At 39.7% G+C, this 19,064-nt stretch overlaps 1 protein-coding gene across 8 annotated transcripts in view; it reads left to right on the top strand.

Moving 5' to 3' along the window:
- Positions 1-312: 312 nt before the first annotated feature.
- eps8a (epidermal growth factor receptor pathway substrate 8a) overlaps positions 313-19,064 on the top strand; it is a 61,808-nt gene continuing 43,056 nt past the window's right edge. For 4 of the 8 annotated variants that reach the window (XM_050036295.1, XM_050036298.1, XM_050036294.1 and 1 more), the window contains exon 1: positions 313-508. The gene's annotated coding sequence lies outside the window, so the exon portion shown is untranslated. Of the gene's footprint in view, positions 509-7,731; positions 7,860-19,064 lie in introns of those variants that run through there. The other 4 variants (XM_050036297.1, XM_050036293.1, XM_050036296.1 and 1 more) reach the window with 2 other exon arrangements.

Below are 19,064 nucleotides of genomic sequence, written 5' to 3'. Positions count from 1 at the left end.
GCTTTAATGTTAAAATGAACTCCATCTTTAACACTTCAATGCAACAATAATTTGTGTATTTCTATGCTGTAGTAAATTTGGTACTTTAAGTATTTTTTATGCTAATACATTTGTACTCTAACTTGTAACAGAGTATTTCCACAGTGTGGTATTAGTGCTGCAGTACCTGTGAATATCAGTAACTGTGATAGTGAATGGGGCGTGTCCTCTAATGCAGCTGGACTGCCTGTCAGCCAATGCGCAGGGCTGACTCCGCCCACAGTCTCCGGTCAGGTTGACTGCTGCTGCTGGTTTTTAACACAATTCAAAGTCAAGTGTAGTTTTAAGGAGAGCAGATCTCCGGAGAGCAGAGCTGCTCACTGCTCACTCCTGCACCCGAACACCAGCTGTGTTTGTCGGATACAAAGTGCTCACAGGAGCCGGTAAGCACCGACCGGGACCGGAGATATAAGCGGGTTTTTGTGCCATGTTTTTCTAACGGATAATTTGATGAAGCCCACACCTGCAGGTAAGCCTGTTTTAATGAGCCCAACACTTCACATTCCTCCGGCAGCTCCGCCCGGTACCAAACATTTCTGTCGCCTCACCGACGGTCATTTAAAAAACAGGTGTTTTCATCAACTTAACGGTCAAACCGCTGGATTAATAAATATATCATGATTTTAACAGCTCGCTCATTGTTGAACCTGCACAGAAAATGTAAATGCAAACCGAAGCAACTTGATCTGCCCTCCTGCTCCGGAGAGGCAAAGGTGGCCCTTCTGTGCTGTAAGCGGAGAACACCCGCACCAGACACCATTGGAAAATTAAGATTAAATGATTCTGGAGATCTTTACACTCGAGTAAACACGAAAAAAACACAAGCAAACCAAGTGCTGTGATCACATCTTTACTTCGGCGTACATCCACCACACATAAATATGACACTTTTATTTAGATTCAACTTTTATTGCCACATCTCCTGTTATCTCTCAAGGCAAAAGAACGTTATGTAGTAGTGGGCGGTAACGTGGAGCTTTAAGTTTTACTTAGCTATTTCTTTAAAATGGATGACCTAATAAAGGATTGTATTTATGCCGAAATTACCAGCAGCACCTAAACAACTTGTAGCAGCATATTCCAGGTGAAAGCCGACATTTTTATTTGCTTACACGCGAATTTACCTTAAATCTACAGAATTTTGAATGGGGTTTGGCGGAGTGTGTGTTAGTGAGACAAATGAAGGTGAAGGGCAGCTCCACGCTCCGCATAGTGACCCGCAGTTTGTCACTGAAAGAAGAAACACCTGGATTTACCTGGATTAAAAGCAAAAATAATTGAGCCGAGTTAACGTGGTCGCACAGGTGTGTGTGTGTGTGTGTGTGTGTGTGTGTGTGTGTGTGTGTGTGTGTGTGTGAGGCAGCCCCCGGCAACAGGCGGTCTGTCCCCGGCTGTGTGTCCGGGGGCTGCCCGGTGTGTGTCGGAGCCCTTTTGTTTGGCTTGGCCTGAATGGAGCCCGGTTGCCAGGGATGATACAGATAGCGCGGCTCCGCATTGTTCCAGCCGGGGTTACCGGAAGGTCCTCACGGTAGTATTTTATCTCCTTTGTGTTTCAAAAACAAACGGTTCCTGTTATCTTTGACGGTAGCCGGAAGGTGTTAGCTAGCAGTCTCACCTGGTTTTAGCGGGAAACAAAAACACGTAAAGCTCCATATTGTTTAATTGAATCTTTTATTCCCTGTTAAAGCTGACTCACATTAATGAATGTATAGTGTGAAATAACAGGTGAATATGTTCCTGGAGGGCAGGTGTGAACCGTTAACAGCCGGTAATAAGCAGCAGCTCATTAATTTAACCTCCTGTGACGTGTCCAGGTAATTGGTGCAGGTCTCAGGTGAGATTAAAGGTCTCTATATTAAAATGATACAGAACTGAGCTTCACTTGGTCTCTTTACATGAGAGACTTTTACATTAAAGTCACAGAATCCTGTTTATTATTAGTTATTTGATGGTTTAAAACGATTAATGTCGCTGTAACTCCACAAAACTTTTTAAATATGTAAAGACATTTCTGAAGTCTTTAAAGACTTTAATATCTCGTTAATCTAACAAATATTCACTCCAATGCACAGTAAAGAAGATTTTGAACAGTTTTTCCAGTTGTGTGCTTGTTGACACAAACAAACATGGCTACCGGAAGTGGTCAGTTGTTTACTTCCGGAACTGTAGCTCCTGTGTTTTGGGGTTCCAGCAACACTTGACAGGTGTAACTACAAGTCCAAATAAATAGTTTCATGTTTGTTTTCCTGCGACTAAAGAACCAATGAAATCTTGCAGACTAATGACCTTTCTGGTCGACTAACATTTGGTCGACTATTAGAGGGCAGCCCGAGGAAATGCAATCAATTTGTTGTTTATTTGAACCAGTATGAATATGACGTGTCTTAAAGATTAGGCTTCAGATAATCTATCAATTATGAATCATTAATTTGATCTAGCTCCGACAGACAGAGCATCGGACAGATAGTGAGTTATGGCACTTGAGTATTACGACATCCTGCATACCGACACAGCTCCACGTTATCCTGTTGAAACAATCCTCACAACTTTGATTAATTTTTACGAAAAACTTTCGATTCTTTTGATCTGATGATCCTTACAGACTAAAGGAGTATGAATAATTTACAGTGTAATCGAGGAGCAGACACATAATTGAAGGTAGCCAACAACCTGGTTTTATACATCTGAAGAGCTTCAACAATTCTCTGACAGGAAGTGACCACCATGAGACGGTGTATCATCTCTAGTCAACAACTCTCTGTGCTTCTGATCTGATTTGCAGCTTTTCAGACTTATTTTGTGGCTGAATATAATTTGTAGCTTCTTAAAATCTGAATGAGGATAGTGATAGTGAGATACTGGCTACAGTGATGAAACAAAACCAGCATCAGATGGACTGTAAAATGTATTTTATAGTTACCATGGCGGAGGATATTTGACCTTCTGACCTCACTGCTTACTTGAGCTGCCATCTTTGTTTGGTTCAAAGTAAGTACACAAATCTTCCCAGAGCTTACTGTTGATGTTTTTAAGCTCAAACATGGTCGACTCTTTAGTTTCGATTCGTTGAACCTGAGCTTGTTGTGAATTTTGGGATGTTTTGGAAAGTGAATTTTAATCTCATAGTTGTTTATTTTCAGAGCAGTAAGACTGTATTACCTGTTGGGTATTTCCCCCTCGAATACTGCTCTGTTAGCTCCCCGTCAGCTGTTTGCTCTGGAGGTCAAAGGTCATCACGCTCTTAGAAAGCCACATGTGCTGATGCTGAACACTTGGAGGACCTTTGAGCTCAGTCTGTTGTGTAATCGTCGCTGCTTTCTGCTGCTTTGTCCCATTTTAAGAGCATCCTGTTTGAGTCAGATAGAGAAGGATTAAAGTCCGCAGCTGGTCCTGGATCTGTTTTCTGTTGGGACTCTGGTCTTCATGGGAAACATCCCTCCAGCTGTTGTCGTCCAGAGGGGCTGAGAGGGAGAGACTATTTCGGGATGTTTCCCATGACTCAAGGTCTCTGCTGGGGCTGTTTTTTTACTCTCTGAGCAACCAGTCGTTTACTCAGCTCAAAATATCTGCAGGGGAAAATTCTGCAAGTCGAAGATCTGTTTCCAGATTTTAAAAATATACTCGGATACATGTGCAAAAGTTAATCTGAATGAGCACACGTTTAAGGGCTGTAACATCGCCTTTAAATTCAACTGTTTCTAGGACAAAAAAAAACAAAAACAAAAATTAAAATGAAAAATTATTAAATATTATATATTAAAATATTATTTTAATTATCTTTAATCTATTGTCTGTGTTTTTTGCTTTGTCCATTAAACTCCGTCACAGTTTCTCTGAACTCTTGATGCTGCTGGTGTCACTGACTGTTGCCGGGGCGTCTCCTGGGACATCCCGTCCTGTTTGTGTGTCGTCAGTTACCGTGGCGACAGGGTGATGTAACCGTACCTGCCAGGTGCTGCTGTGATGTGACGTGTCGTTGTTGGAGGAGGAGGAGGCAGTGTAGGATTATGGGAAACAGGAGACTGGAGTCAGTTTTTCAGGAGATTGACGAGAGTCGAGTTTCACGTTTAAACTGAGCGAGGAGCTGAAACAGTGTGATGTCATCGTGTTCATTGATCCATCAGAGGCGGACTGGTGACTGTAGAGACACAACTATTGATCGATTCAGGAAAAATCTGTCTTAGCTAAGTTTTTTTAGAGTGCTGCGCTCACATCAGAGCAAAGATAAGACGACATACTGCTGACCTCAGATCAGATACGGACTGGTATAAGTTTAAAGTTTATTAATGAGTTTCAGGTTTTAACTTGATGTCTCAGCCTTAATGTGACGATTAAAGATGTTCTCACCTGTGAGCACGTGCAGAAGTTCAGACAGGAAGTACCTCTGTGATGTCAGAAATGAAAGGAAAGATTGTCCGAAATTAATCAGTCCAGAGTCACTGAAAGAAGTCAGTTTCAGAGCTGAACAGTTCATTCAGCTAAACGATGAGTCAATGAATAATTGAATCAATCAACAATTATTATTATAATTGAATAATTGTTTTAGTCTTTTTTTAATGCAGGGATGTTAGAAATTAGCAGCTTCCAATTTATTTAATATAAGCTTTGGTGCTTTTCACTATTTTTTTGTCATTCATACAGAAAAAAATGCTTAATAAATTATTATAGAAAATACAAGAACATTTAGATTTATGAATATAATCATTACCTGCAGTCCTATTCTTTATTTTAGAGCCAACATTTTATGTTTATTTTAATCTTCTCAATTTTTGAAAATTCTTGATAAATTCAGTGTAACACCCACTTCTTATTAATTTAACTTTTGATGTTGTTCTGTTTGTCGTTAAGCCTCTGTTCAAAAACTCTACACAGACGTTTTACATTAAGAGCCTCAAAGGAGAAATAGCTTAACAGTGATTGAAAGAAATGTGAAAGTAGAAGCGAAATAATTGGAAATAAGTATTGAAATTACTGAAATGTTTTTACCCTGACTTTATCAGGATCTGGTCTTTATTTATTTGTGCGTAAACCATTGAGATCTTTGTCTCCCTGTATCAATCGGTGTTTAAAGAGTGAAGGCAGCAGTTAGTCAGAGCCGACTGTTGTTAGAAACCGTGCAGTTGGTCAACATTACAGTCAGACAGGAGTTCCCCTGATTATTCATCTGGTCATCATGCAGGTCAACAAAAGAGCAGAAACACTTCCTGCTTCTCTGTGCTCTACTTAAACACCTACAGTACAGTATGCTGAACATTTAAAATACACCTACAGTACAGTATGCTGAACATTTAAAATACACCTACAGTACAGTATGCTGAACATGTAAAATACACCTACAGTACAGTATGTTGAACATTTACTACCTACACTACAGTATGCTGAACATTTAAAATACACCTACAGTACAGTATGCTGAACATTTACTACCTACAGTACAGTATGCTGAACATTTACTACCTACAGTACAGTATGTACAGTATGCTGAACATTTACTACCTACAGTACAGTATGCTGAACATTTAAAGCACACCTACAATACAGTATGCTGAACATTTAAAGCACACCTACAGTACAGTATGCTGAACATTTAAAGCACACCTACAATACACCAAAACACCTATAGTGCATATACAGTGCACCTGTAATGTACCTGCGGGAAAACCTGAAGGTTGATTGAGAGGCCTGAGGAGTAGGAAACAAATAAGAGACAGAAGTATTTAACAGCCACTAAAGACTTAATATTCAGTACGTTTACAAGCAGCCTGAGAAAATCCAATTATTGGCTTAGTCCGACTGAAACTGGACTATCTGTAGCTCGACTAGCACACCTAGATAATTCGATTGAAAATCGAACTATTGCTGCAGGTATCCACTTAGTCCCACTGGAGTCGGACTCAGCGTTCTGCGCATGCACCACTTTTTCTTTTGCGGGCTTTCACCCAGAAGAAGAAGGAGATGACGCAGCAGCAGTGCAGTGACTCCTGGAAAAACAAACAAACACCATGGCGACTGAGAAGCAGAGAAGACGCACGTCTGGACGGACGAGGAAATTACATTCATGCTCCGACAGCTAAAGGAGCTACACATTTTGAATTTTATGGATCGTAGGAAAACATGAAACGCAGATTTATGTATAAAAGCTTCTGAACAAGAACCGGAACTAGTTCAATACGCACTATATTAAAAGGACACAGCGTCACCTATCGAGGCGGAGTCAGACGTACTTGGTCAGAAATTCGATTTTCTCTTCTGCATGTATACTGAGACAAGATGAGAAGACCGACTTGACTGATTAGCCGAGCTATGAGCTTAGCTCGACTACTGTGTGCATGTAAATGTCCGGACTGATCCTAATTTAATAAGATTATATATTTTTGGAAATTATGAAACTTATATTTTTGGATCGGAATTTATGAACATTGAAAAAATCAAATTCAGCTTTTGAAACTGCAAATCAAGAAATTTTGTATTTTAATTTCAAAGAGGTGAATTTAGAACCAAATGGATTCTGGTGCCAGGTTTTCAAAGTAAAATATTCCCTTGCTATGAATTCAGCGATGATTAAATTTCAATACAAAGCACTCAGTGGCTCCGTGGAGGAAGAATGAGTCAAAACAAAGAGAAGATTACCTGGAAATGGTTTTAGCAGGTAGAACCCTAAAATTAAAGGGCAGTTTCACCCAAAATTATTACTAGTTTTATTTCTTTAGTTAAAAGTGTTGCCTATGAGCCAAATAAAACCAAGACAGCAGCTTCCTGATCAGCTTCTGTCAGAGCAGTTTTATCAGCTAATAAATGCTGATAAAGAACCATTATGACACATTATGTTTATGATACTGAGCGATATAATTCACCGAATAATCTCTATTTTTCTGTGAATCATCTTGACACATTTTTTCTAATTCAGGAACAGGAATTAGCTCTAGGAAGTAGATTCATGAAGAAAGACTTAAAAATGTAACTTCAAAATAAAACTTAGATTCTTAATATCACAGGACATAAATAAAATTAATGATGCTGATTTTTTTTTAGGACACTAAAATCTAAAATGACAGCTCAATTTTTCAGAAAAAAACCTTTGCATATTGAGCTGTAAAGTCACAAATAAACTCCTGCTGAGACTATATAACAAATATATGTATTAGTTTATTCTGTTAAGTTAAGTTTTCAGGGTCAGTGAATATTAATGAACATTAAACTGTAAATATGCCAGAATTAGCCAGGAGTTTTCATCTGTAGTCCGCGGCCAGGTTTCAGTTTGGCAGCCTAAAATCAAGAAAAAATTTAATTGATAATCAATAAATGTGTGTTTAACTTCTCTGTGATAACCCCTGATCATTTTTAACCTCCTGAAACAGGCGCTCCATTGCCAGAGCAGAAGTCATAAAGCCTGACACTTTATTGCTGTCATTTAAGACAAGACACTTTATTGATCTGTGAGGGTGAGGCGGGCGTTGTCGGCAGTAAACTGTGATAAACAGGAAATATAAATACTAGCAGGTATTTACACAGGGAGTGAAGCTACCTAGAGTTTAATGGAGAAAGTACAGTATCACTCTGGAGACCAGTCATGTTGAGGAGCTTTAAGGTGTCCTCTCCACCACCTGTCAGCTGGTCTCTAAGCCCCGCCCCCCACCTCTCCGTAATGAGTCATTAATCAGAGGCTTAAACTCCTCAACGACAAGCTGCTGCAGCAAATCCAGGTCTTGCAGAGACCTGGATCCGCAGTAATCTGTCACACATGAACCACAGAGACTTCATCACTGCAGTCTGTGTGTGGATCCTCTCAAACTCTGCTCACCTGTGGGCGTCTTGTACAGGTAAGACCTCTGTGGGTGTTCAGGGTCTGTCTGTGAGTGTAGGAATTTAGATGTTCAGTCCAAATTGGTTAGCGCATTTTAAACAAGATGTTGCAGCTTTCCAGCGCCGACAGACGGCGTAAAACACTCAGATCAATCAAATATTTTCTTGATGAATTGATGATTTATTTGGTCTGTTAAATGTCAGAAAATGGTGAAAAATGTTGACCAGTGTTTCCGTAAGCCCAAGACAACGTCTCAAATGTCTTGTTTTGTCCACAACCTAAAGATCATCAATGAATACTTTGGTGTTTGGGTTATATGTTAACATTTTTCAATTAGTTGCTGATATATTCGCATATGACCCGCCTTACTCTCCATTTGATTGGTTACTACTTGTTGCCCTCGTTGGTTGGATTGAGGTTTAGGCACGAGGAGTGAGACTGGTTAGGGTAAGAATGTCGGGGTTGATTTATAATTGTACGTTGGCTATATGTAGAGCTTACGTCATACAGTAGCTTGCGCACATGGCCTGCGCCGTTGTGAGGATTTATACTTGTGTAGTGGTGTGTCTGTCGTGTTAGGGAGGTGTCGCTACACCTCCAAAGTGCTAGTCAGCGGTGGGGTTTCTGTGAAGTTAAGGTGATTCAAAACACACATTAAACACACATTAAACATGGCTTAATAGCGACAATTTCAAANTTGTGTAGTGGTGTGTCTGTGTCGTGTTAGGGAGGTGTCGCTACACCTCCAAAGTGCTAGACAGCAGTGGGGTTTCTGTGAAGTTAAGGTGATTCAAAACACACATTAAACACACATTAAACATGGCTTAATAAAACACACATTAAACACACATTAAACATGGCTTAATAGCGACAATTTCAAACACAGTTACTCAAATTGACTCCATTATACGTCGCAAGATTTTCAGTCAAAACACTTGTCCTTTGCTGGACACATTTTCCCCACAAATACAACATGCTAACGTTATTAGCACAAGCCTATGGCATTTTACATTGTACAAATTAGCTCTGTGTCTACTCATATGAAGCCAGGAACAACAGCAACATTTATCAAAGGTAACGTCACAAAATTTGGCTCCCTAATAACTCCCAAGGTTAACAAGCAAAACAACTGTCTTGTACTAAACACATTTTCCCCACAAATACAACATGCTAAGCTAAAACTGTGTTGAAAGACAGAGGCACAGATATATTAGGAAATGGGAACAAAGTTTTAGAAACAAACAGTTTATTTCAGGCAGCAGAGTAAAGACACCCATATACACAAACAACCACAAAACCCACATCATAGTCGGTGGTCTCTTTAGGTCTTCAGGTTCCAGCTTTGAGAAAATGGGTCAGGATGTTTCCAGTCTGTCCCGACCCCCCAGAGGGACGTAGGCCACTTATAGAGCCTTTCATCAGGCGAGGTACAGTCTGCTCTGTCCTCTGTTACTGCTGTGTAACATTAAAGGCTTTTATTGTGAAACAGCTGCAGGAAATGACTACTGTCCTTGTCCCAGTATACAAGCACGGGAGGGGAATCCATTTATTGACCCAAGTATGTGCGACTCCACTATTATAGGTGGAGATATGCCCCCTTTCAGCTTGTTAGTGTTGGACCTTTTTCCTGTTGACCTATTACGTCACAGACCAAACAATCAACAGATAAGTTAGCTACGGTTAGCTAGCAGCTAACTGGTACCGTGACGGACAACTTTACAGCTCTGTACATTTGGTCCGTCCAAAAAGTCACGGCTCTGGATGTAGATTTCTCCATGTTGTTACCGGCTTCTTCTTCTCTTACACATTTAATGCTTTTGACTTCCAGGTCAAAGCCCAGGGTGGAAATTGTCAATCACATTATCAAGGTGTGTTAGTCTGACTTTGAGACATTAGTTTTGGTACGATTTCAGTCGCACTAACATGTTAACATGTATTTTAGTACTTTATTTAAGTCTGGTTTAAGTCAGACTGACACAAGAAATCGATTTTCTCTGTCATGTGAACGTACTGACTGGTGCTAGGTGAGCAAACGGTAGATGTGCGGTAATACAGTGAAACCGAGGCTATACAACAGCTAACCTCAGTCTGCCAGATGCTGCTTTGGGTCAGCAGGACTCGGTCAGCGTGTTTGTCGGTCTGTCCCCAGCTACTCTCACAAACTACTGGACCAGTCAGCCGAATATTGTGTGTGCACATTTATGACCGTATGCTCAAGGACCTCTCGTAGGTTTGGTGATTTAGGATTGTTGAAAAACCTGTTTTATTCACTGTTTCATCCCGTCATTGACTCCTCACTCCTCAAGTGGCTGCTTTGTGCTACAAATTTTCCGAAAAATCTTCTCGTTTTCGTTACCTAAAACTGTATGAATGTGGACAACGTGGTATATCGTAGAGAAAAATATCCTTAGTATATATGTGTAGACGGTCCATAACGTGAGAAACGTGTTAGTTCTTCCTGTTGAAACTGGTTTAAATGGATATAAAGCTGTGGACTTCCTCACACCCTGCAGTAACGTCCTCACAGCCTGCAGTAACGTCCTCACAGCCTGCAGTAACGTCCTCACAGCCTGCAGTAACNAGTGGCTGCTTTGTGCTACAAATTTTCTGAAAATCTTCTCGTTTTCGTTACCTAAAACTGTACGAATGTGGACAACGTGGTATATCGTAGAGCAAAATATCCTTAGTATAATGTGTAGACGGTCCATAACGTGAGTAGTTCTTCCTGTTGAAACTGGTTTAAATGGATATAAAGCTGTGGACTTCCTCACAGCCTGCAGTAACGTCCTCACAGCCTGCAGTAACGTCCTCACACCCTGCAGTAACGTCCTCACAGCCTACAGTAACGTCCTCACAGCCTGCAGTAACGTCCTCACAGCCTACAGTAACGTCCTCGCAGCCTACAGTAACGTCCTCGCAGCCTGCAGTAACGTCCTCGCAGCCTGCAGTAACATCCTCGCACCCTGCAGTAACGTCCTCGCAGCCTGCAGTAATGTCCTCGCAGCCTACAGTAATGTCCTCGCAGCCTACAGTAATGTCCTCAGTGTGGATGGAGTTCAGGATGACCTCTTTGGATCGGCTCCAGACTTCACTGTGGAGTTATTTTTAGTTTTACAGTTACTCACTGTTGATCTGAATCACACTGTGTTATAAACTCTGCTGTTTGGCTCCAGGCCAGTTTTCTTTATAGTGACACATGAATCTGTGTCGGTCAATGATGAACAGTCTTTATTAGGCACTTCTTCTTCTCTCAGTATAAACCAGCACTTTAACAGCACAATAGTTCACCAGGAAATGAAACTTTGGTTTGTCTGTTTATCTCAACTTCAGTTACAGTGCGTCATAATTTTAGTTTCAGCTTTTTAAAGGAAAGCAGAGTTTATGTTTTTAAACTACTGTTATGTTATTTTAGTCTTGTGTGTATCTGCACTCTTCCAGCTTTGTGTTGGAGCTGCTTCTCTGCTGTTTCCTGCTGTATAAATGAAGTAAAGGAAAAAGCAAAATGACCTGAAGTCCTGCAGAGCTGTGAAGCAGTAGTTTAGCATTTTGATAGTTTGACACCCATTAACTAGTAGCTGGTTAATTTTTAGGAAAAACAAGCCAAACAATGTGAAACACAAGAAGCCTTTCCTTTTAGTTCGAAGCTCCACTGACTCTGTGAACCTCATCTTCTTCTTCCTCCTCCTTCCAGATTGACACCACTGTCAGTGCGCTACATATGAAGCTATGTCCTGCTGCTGGTTAGCTTAGCTTAGCATAAACAGTGGAAACGGGGAAACAGCTAGCCTGGCTCTGTCCAAAGCTAAAAGAAACCACCGACCAGCTCCTCTAAAGCTCTCTGATGAACATGATATATCTGGGTTATTTAATTCACATAAAAACTCAAGTGTAAAGGTGAAAGATTCTGTTAAGATTTTCCACAATCCTATAAAACCACAGTCACTCAGATATAAAACAAACATGCTCAGCCTCAGTGTCTTGAAACATAAATAAACATGCGTCATGTAGAAGTATTTTAACACAGTTAATCTCTATGGAGCACACACATATCAAATTAATCTCTCAGGTGTAGTCCTTAAATATATTCCCCTGGTGATCACACCAGTAAAGAAGTAAAGAGGATTATTATGGATTATGATTGTTATTATTAGCCTTCTTTAAAACATGCAGCCCTGTTTTAAGGACAGGCTCAGAAACTGAGCATGAACGTGTGATTTTTGCAGTGAACTGTTTCCAGATCAGATGGTGAACATGTGCTGGTGAGTCCAGTGTCACAGCTGCAGGATTAACGTCGATACCACAGCTGATGAATATGGATTAAAACACAGCCAGAGGTGATGAAGCTCCGTCTGTAATCTGAATAAATCAAACTCAACAGCTGTAATGGATCTCACAGTTTGTAGTGTCAGTGGAGCTGATCGCACAGAGACTGGGAAACAAAGTTGTTTAGTTTGAACAGACAGGAGCCAGTTAGCCTAGCTTAGCACAGAGACTGGAAGCAGGTGGAAACTGTTAGCATAGCTTAGCACAAAGACTGGAAGCAGGTGAAAACTGTGAGGCTAGCTTAGCACAGAGACTGGAAGCAGGTAGAAGCTGTTAGCCTAGCTTAGCACAAAGACTGGAAACAGGTGGAAACTGTTAGCCTAGCTTAGCACAAAGACTGGAAGCAGGTGGAGTTGTGAAGGTGATATCGTGGGGCTTTTAAATCCCAAACTAGGAACATTGTGTAAAGAGCGCACCACTATATGCATAAAATCAGAGTAAAACTAGTTGGAGCTGACCAGAAATTTCACTTTCAGCCATTATGGTTGTTGCTATGTGGAACGTTATGACATCATGACATCATGACATCAGCAAGTCAAAATACTTCCATTATTAGAATATGACTTAATATGGTGACAGCTGTGGCTGGAGGTGTTATGTTTTCAGTTTGTCCCTCTCGTGTTGTCCCATAAACACAATGAAGACTGCTGAGAGGGAGTTTCTTTGGCACAAACGTCCTCTTGGACTCAGGAATGAACTGAATAGATTTTTGTGGTCAAAGGTCACTGTGATCTCACAAATCATGTTTTTGGTCTTAACTCAGGAATTCATGCTCCACGTATGACAGACGTTCACACAGATGTCTGACAGGATAAAGTGATGACAGTTTATATCCAAAGGTCAAAGGTCAACTTCACTGTGACATCAGAATGTTCTGCATAAACACTTCTGTCCATTACTCAGCGTCATATCCCAGGAACAGAAGGGGAGACGTTTGGTCCTCTGTGTTACAGTAAAGTGTCCTCTGTGTTACAGTAGTGTCTTCTGTGGGACATTGTCCTCTGTGGGACAGTAGTGTCCTCTGTATGTAGGTTAGAGTGAGATAATTGAGACGCAGCTCCCAGCAGATCTGTGTCCTGGATCCTGTTGCAGAGTCAGAGGATAATGAATCAATCCTCACAGCAGAAGCTGCTCTCATTATCACTGAGCTCACATGTTTAAATCATCATCATCACAACAGAGGGTCCATCTTTATATACACTTATCGATATATGAATGTTAACCTTAACTTGAGAAGACGGACGTGTCTCTGGGGAGAAGTTAAAATGTGACTTATTCTTTCTTAACGTGAAGATGAAATCTATGGAGGAGGGAAAATGCGTCAAAGGATTAATATAAAAACTAAGAATTTTTTTCTCAGATTATTTTTCTAAATAAAATCTGAATTTAAATCAGCATGATTCGGGATTAGGATTAGGACTCTACTCTCAGGACAACTTTAAGAAAAGATAAAGATATTCTGAACTCAGTTGTGGATTAAAGTCAGTGCGTTGTGAATAAAAAAACTATTTATGTTGAAATATTTAGAGGAGAGTGAGAAAGTAATGATATTAAAGTCAGAATTTTAACTTTATCCAAGATTAAATTCATAAATCTGAGAATATAGTTTCCCTTTGTAAATAAAAGACAAAACAATTTTGGGATTAAAGTCAAACCAGAGAAATTTCTGACCTCATAATCCGGAGAACTCAGAGAAAAATCTACTCAAAATCTTGCAGATATTCTGAAATGAAAGCTATTTATTTATTTAATTTGGGATTTAATGGGTTTTGATGAATAATTTAGAGAATTTTGACAATTGTTTTTATTTGAATTATTTTAGGATAGGGTGAGGAAATAATATAAAAGTCATAATTCTGTTTCCCCAGATTAAATCCCTCAAAATGAAAATATAGTTACACTTTTTAAATTTCAAGTCAGGATAGAGACATTTCTGATTTTATTCTCAGGAAAAATCTTCTCAAAATTGAAATGATTATTTTATTTATTTTGGGATTAAAATTTTAATAAATAATTTAGAAAATGTTGACATTAGAGACGGGGTGAGAAAATAATATTCAAGTCATAATTCTGATGTTTTCCTGAGATTAAACTCCTAAAAATGAAAATATAGTTGCACTTTTTTAAGACATATCTGACTTTATTCTCAGGAGAATTCTGAAAAAAAATTTCTCAAAAATTTTCATGTGTTCTGAAATATATTAATTATTATTATTTTATTAATTAATTATTTATTTGGGGTTAAAATCAGGACAGTGTAAATAAAGAATTTTGACAGTGTTTTGGAGAATTGTTTAAAAAAATGAGAATAATATTATGAAAGTCATAATTCTGACTTTAACCCAGTATTGCATCATAAATTGGATAATATAGTTGCATAGAATTTTTGGGGGGGATTAAAGCAGAGAGAGGGAAGAATTGATCCATTTATTTCAGACAATGATCTGAAAATAAAATAAAGACTTTATTAAAGTTATTGGAGCCACTGAAGACACTCATGCTTCACTGTTCCTGCTCTTGTGGACGTACTCCAGTTTCCTTTACTGAAGCGGAGGAAGGTTGGGATTATGTGTGTGTGAGTGATGTAAATCTTCTGGATAATCCTCTTTACTTTCCTCTGCGAGACTCTGACAGACTCTCTGCTGCTGCTTTGTTTCTCAAACTGAAGATCTGAAGACGATCAACAGGACTTGTAACAGTCAGAAAACAGAATATCTGTGTTGCGTCGTCTCTGTGCTGTTTCCACCAATCACAGGAGCTAATCACGGTTTCGCCACCTTTATTTCAAAATAAGAGCTCATTGATTTTTAAGAGAATTTAATCCAAGACTTAGAGTTAAGTGAGCTGGACGGCTGTTTTTCTCTCTCAGTCGATTGTTTGGTGGCATCTCGTTTTATATGACAACAGATAATTAGTGATGTTTATTATCACCAGGTTCCCACAGATCCTTTAAAGGGTCACTTTGGTATTTTTTAACCTGGATCCTATTTTCCCACATTTTTGTGTCAAAGTGACGAATGGGAACAATAATACTTGAAACTGGTTCAGCATTGACTGAGACCGCTGCAACCTGCAGTGTCACCACTGGGGGCAATTGAGCACTATTAATTGACGTCCAATAAAACTTCTTGTTTTTGTCACTGACAGGCTCAGATTGTTATTCTAAGTGTCTGACAACATGATGGAGAAGATCCCTACTAGGGCTGTAGTCTCCTGGTCGACTAGTCGATTATTTGGTCGCTATGCTCTCGTCCGACCAAATTCTCATTAGTCAAATAATCGCCGTGTTACTTTCATAAGGAGAAAAGTGCTACATCAACAGCTTTCCAGGATTAATCCATTATTTCCAGCGGCGGGGGGACAGGCTAAGTTACCTGACAGAAAGTTGAACTCGCCCACCCTATGCTAAAGGCCCGAACATACTCGGGCGTACTATAAGCGGAGCGGACTCTACGAGGAGTGTCCGCAGTCATTCGGGCTTCCATAGTCGAGTGCCATTCCGCGTTGTAGTTTCCTGTAAAAAATGTCCGAGAAACACACTACATTATCCACAATTCTTGCGCGTCGATGTGAAAAATACATGCTGAGCAGTCACTGGTGCGCGGAGCGGAGTCCGCGTGGTCGTAAAATCTGAGCTTTGTGCGCACAGGTATGGCGGACATCCACTTTTGGTCCGGGCGGACCTTCGCGGAGTCCGCTCCACGTACGTTCCGCCCGAGTATGTTCGGGCCTTAAGCGTCACGGTGCACAGACCTCCTGTCTGTCTCTGTAAGCTGAAACCATTTCCCTCAGTGGAAACAAAGCTTGTATTTACTTGTATTTCACAGATAAGAAACAATAAATTGTGAAGACAATAAAGCCTCCACAAAAATAGCATTTTAAGTCTTGTGTGTGATTTATCCTGGCTTCATATGAGCAGAGGAAATCTCCGCTCGTCGCTAGGCTAATGTATACAATGTAAAATGCCATAGGCTGGTGCTAATAACATTAGCATGTTGTGGTTGTTTGGAAAACGTGTTTAGTGTGACGGTTGTTTTGTCAGTGAACCTTGTGAGCTGTAATGGAGCTGAATTGTGTGCCGTTACCTTTTGTTACATGTTGCTGTTGTCCCTGGTTTCATATGAGACAAGGGAAAGGTCGCTAGTTGCTAAGCTAATGTATATAATATAATATAATATATATCCGTAGTGATCCTTTCCATAATGTTGTCAGACAGTTAGTATAATATTTTGAGCCTGTCAGTGACTAAAACAAGCACTTTTAGTGGATGTAAATTGATGATGCACAGTTGCCCCAAGTGACTACATTACAGACGGTTTCATCGTTGCCATCTGCAGCAATCTTACGCAATACTGGATCAATTTCCAAACTTGTTGTTCCCATCAGTCACTTAGACACAAAAACATGGGAAAATAGGGTATCGGTATTAAATTATGTTTTAGATAAATATTTTAAAAGTCTAAAAAATGATAAAACATGGGAATTAGGGTTTTATGATTTTTCTGACATTACATTTTTAAAATCTCAATAATTGGAACCTTTTTTTTTAAATTATTATTTTAATTGTCTGAATGCCTCTGGCACAAACGTCACACAGCTCAAGATAGTCAAATCAATTTTGTTTATTGTTAAACTGTTCCTAAATTTCATTTTGAGTAGCTCTAAAAAAAAAAACAATTAGGGAGCAGATTTTTTAAAATTTTATTTTATCATTTGTTATTCATTTTAATTTATTTATTAGTCTTTATTTTTATTTTTTAAATTTATTTTTATCATTATTTTTTTATTTGCGTACAAATAAAACGGCATAAAATCAGAACAGTAAAAAGAAAAGAAAATAAGTGTCAGGAGAGGTCAAGAAGCCACAGGCTTATACAAACGTACAAACGTACCTCCCCTTAAATTAAGGAATTGTTCACACTTTTGCTTAAAAAAAAAAGTAAAAGAATTGTAGATAATCAAAATATGTAGCGATTAATTATCTGTCAATCATTGTAGCTCTAGTTTTTTTTTTTTTTTTATTGAGAGAATTTTTGTCTCCCTTGATTCTGAACATGTGGACGTAGGTGTTTTAAATCAGTCACTCCCTCCTGTCTTCTTTATTTATTAATTTTGGTATTTTGGGTGGAGGTGGTGACAGGAAACAGCAGCAGGGCATGAATCATTTCTTAAACAGCAGAAGAAGAGGCCAATATTGTGACATCAAGGCATGGAAAATCAGCCAAAACTTGATCAGTGATTCAACGTTCCCACCTCAGACAGACCTCAAAACTGTCCAGTATTTAGACTTTTTGTGTCTGGCGTCAGATTTACTATGAAAACAGGTCTAAATGTTTTCATAAAGGTGTGTGTTACTCTCAGACTGTAACCAGATAAAGAGATGACGGCGTTCGGTCACTATAAAGTCATCAGAGGTCAAACAGAAGTTAAAGTGACGCAGCAGTTCCTCTTCAACCGTCTGTTTGAACACTATAGTTAGACTTTAACAGCTGACCTTATCTTGATCCATGACGTGAAGTCAACACGGAAGTAACACGTTATCCAGTTCAGTAATGAACTGTTTGTTTGTTTTAGTGTCGTTGAGTTTGTTCTGCCTGTCAGAAAACGGGAACATTAACTAACCAGGAAACGTGTTCATGTCGGGGAAGTTTCTTTACCTGCAGCTGCAGAGAAACATCCACGCTCAGCTAGTGTTCGTCATCTTCACTGTTTGACTTTATTAAATATTCACAGTTTTGGTGCAGCAGTAAAAACACAGAGATATTTTTGTTATGTATTTATGTTTATTTTAGACTAATTAATTGCGAAAATGTGGTATTATTCTCTGCAACATTATTTTTCAGCAGCTCGTCACACTTGGTGACAGCATGACTGACTCACATCAGGACACTGATGAACCAGACACATGTTTATACATCAAATCTAACATTTCTGATCTGACCCAGTTGAATTTATAATTGAACAGCCCTGATGTTTGGGTTTAAGCTGCTGTGGTAGTGGGTCAATCACACATTGCAGTAATTTGAATCATGCCTGCAGTGATTGGCTGCGAGCAGAACCATACAAGTAGTAATTTGTTTCTAGATCTGGGCACACAAAGATCAAATACAGGTGTCATTTGACTGGATACTACTTGGTGCTGGGTTCCTTCAGTTGATACCTTAAAGGTAGTAGTGCTGGTGGCAGTGGTGTTCACTGAACCTTTTTTGGTTCCTGTTTCCTTATAGTTTCAGTGCGCACTGAAGACCAGCTCTCACAGGTTGGACATGGTAATGAGCTGTTTCCCTCTTGGATTGTTCTGTTTTGATGGTTTTTGGAGAAAAGCTAAGTTCAAGGAGGAGCTACCAAGAACTGCCTGTATTTACTCTGAGCAGGAAGCATGCAAACATTTCCAGGTAAAAACACCAAGCCGACGGTCGGCCATTGACCAAAGTCGGGCCGTCGATGAGCGTCTGTCGGCCTAGTCTTTGCAGTGTGTCCCGCACCGTTGGCACTAGGGGTGAGTTTGTGTACAAAAATCTCTAAACATTTAGAGTGGGTAATTTTTTTTTCGTGTACACGGGTTTCACCGCTGGGTGTTGCTATTGCATTATACCAGTAAAGCCCCAGTTATCCGAATACCAACCAAACAGGCCATTTAACCAACGGTTACAGGCTGCCACTCCGAAATATCGCCATCCCGACGATCCGCCATCCCGAATTCTGGTCCCTGAGTCCTGACAGTGAGCTATGGCGAGCCTGTAGAAGCTGTATTTCCCATGCATGTCAGCAATTTTCACGCGAGTAATTCAGGCTGACTTTACCTGTTTTTCAGCGAACTCCTCTGGTAATTTTATTAAAAGGCATGGCATATAGGTCCACAGTAACGTTTTATTATTATTATTATTATTGGGTCTTA

This window comes from Epinephelus moara, chromosome 23 (assembly GCF_006386435.1).
Source record: "Epinephelus moara isolate mb chromosome 23, YSFRI_EMoa_1.0, whole genome shotgun sequence".
In the NCBI taxonomy this organism is placed as follows: Eukaryota; Metazoa; Chordata; class Actinopteri; order Perciformes; family Serranidae; genus Epinephelus; species Epinephelus moara.
The sequence above is the reverse complement of the archived record's forward strand: the minus strand, read 5'-3'. Positions and strand labels throughout refer to the sequence as shown.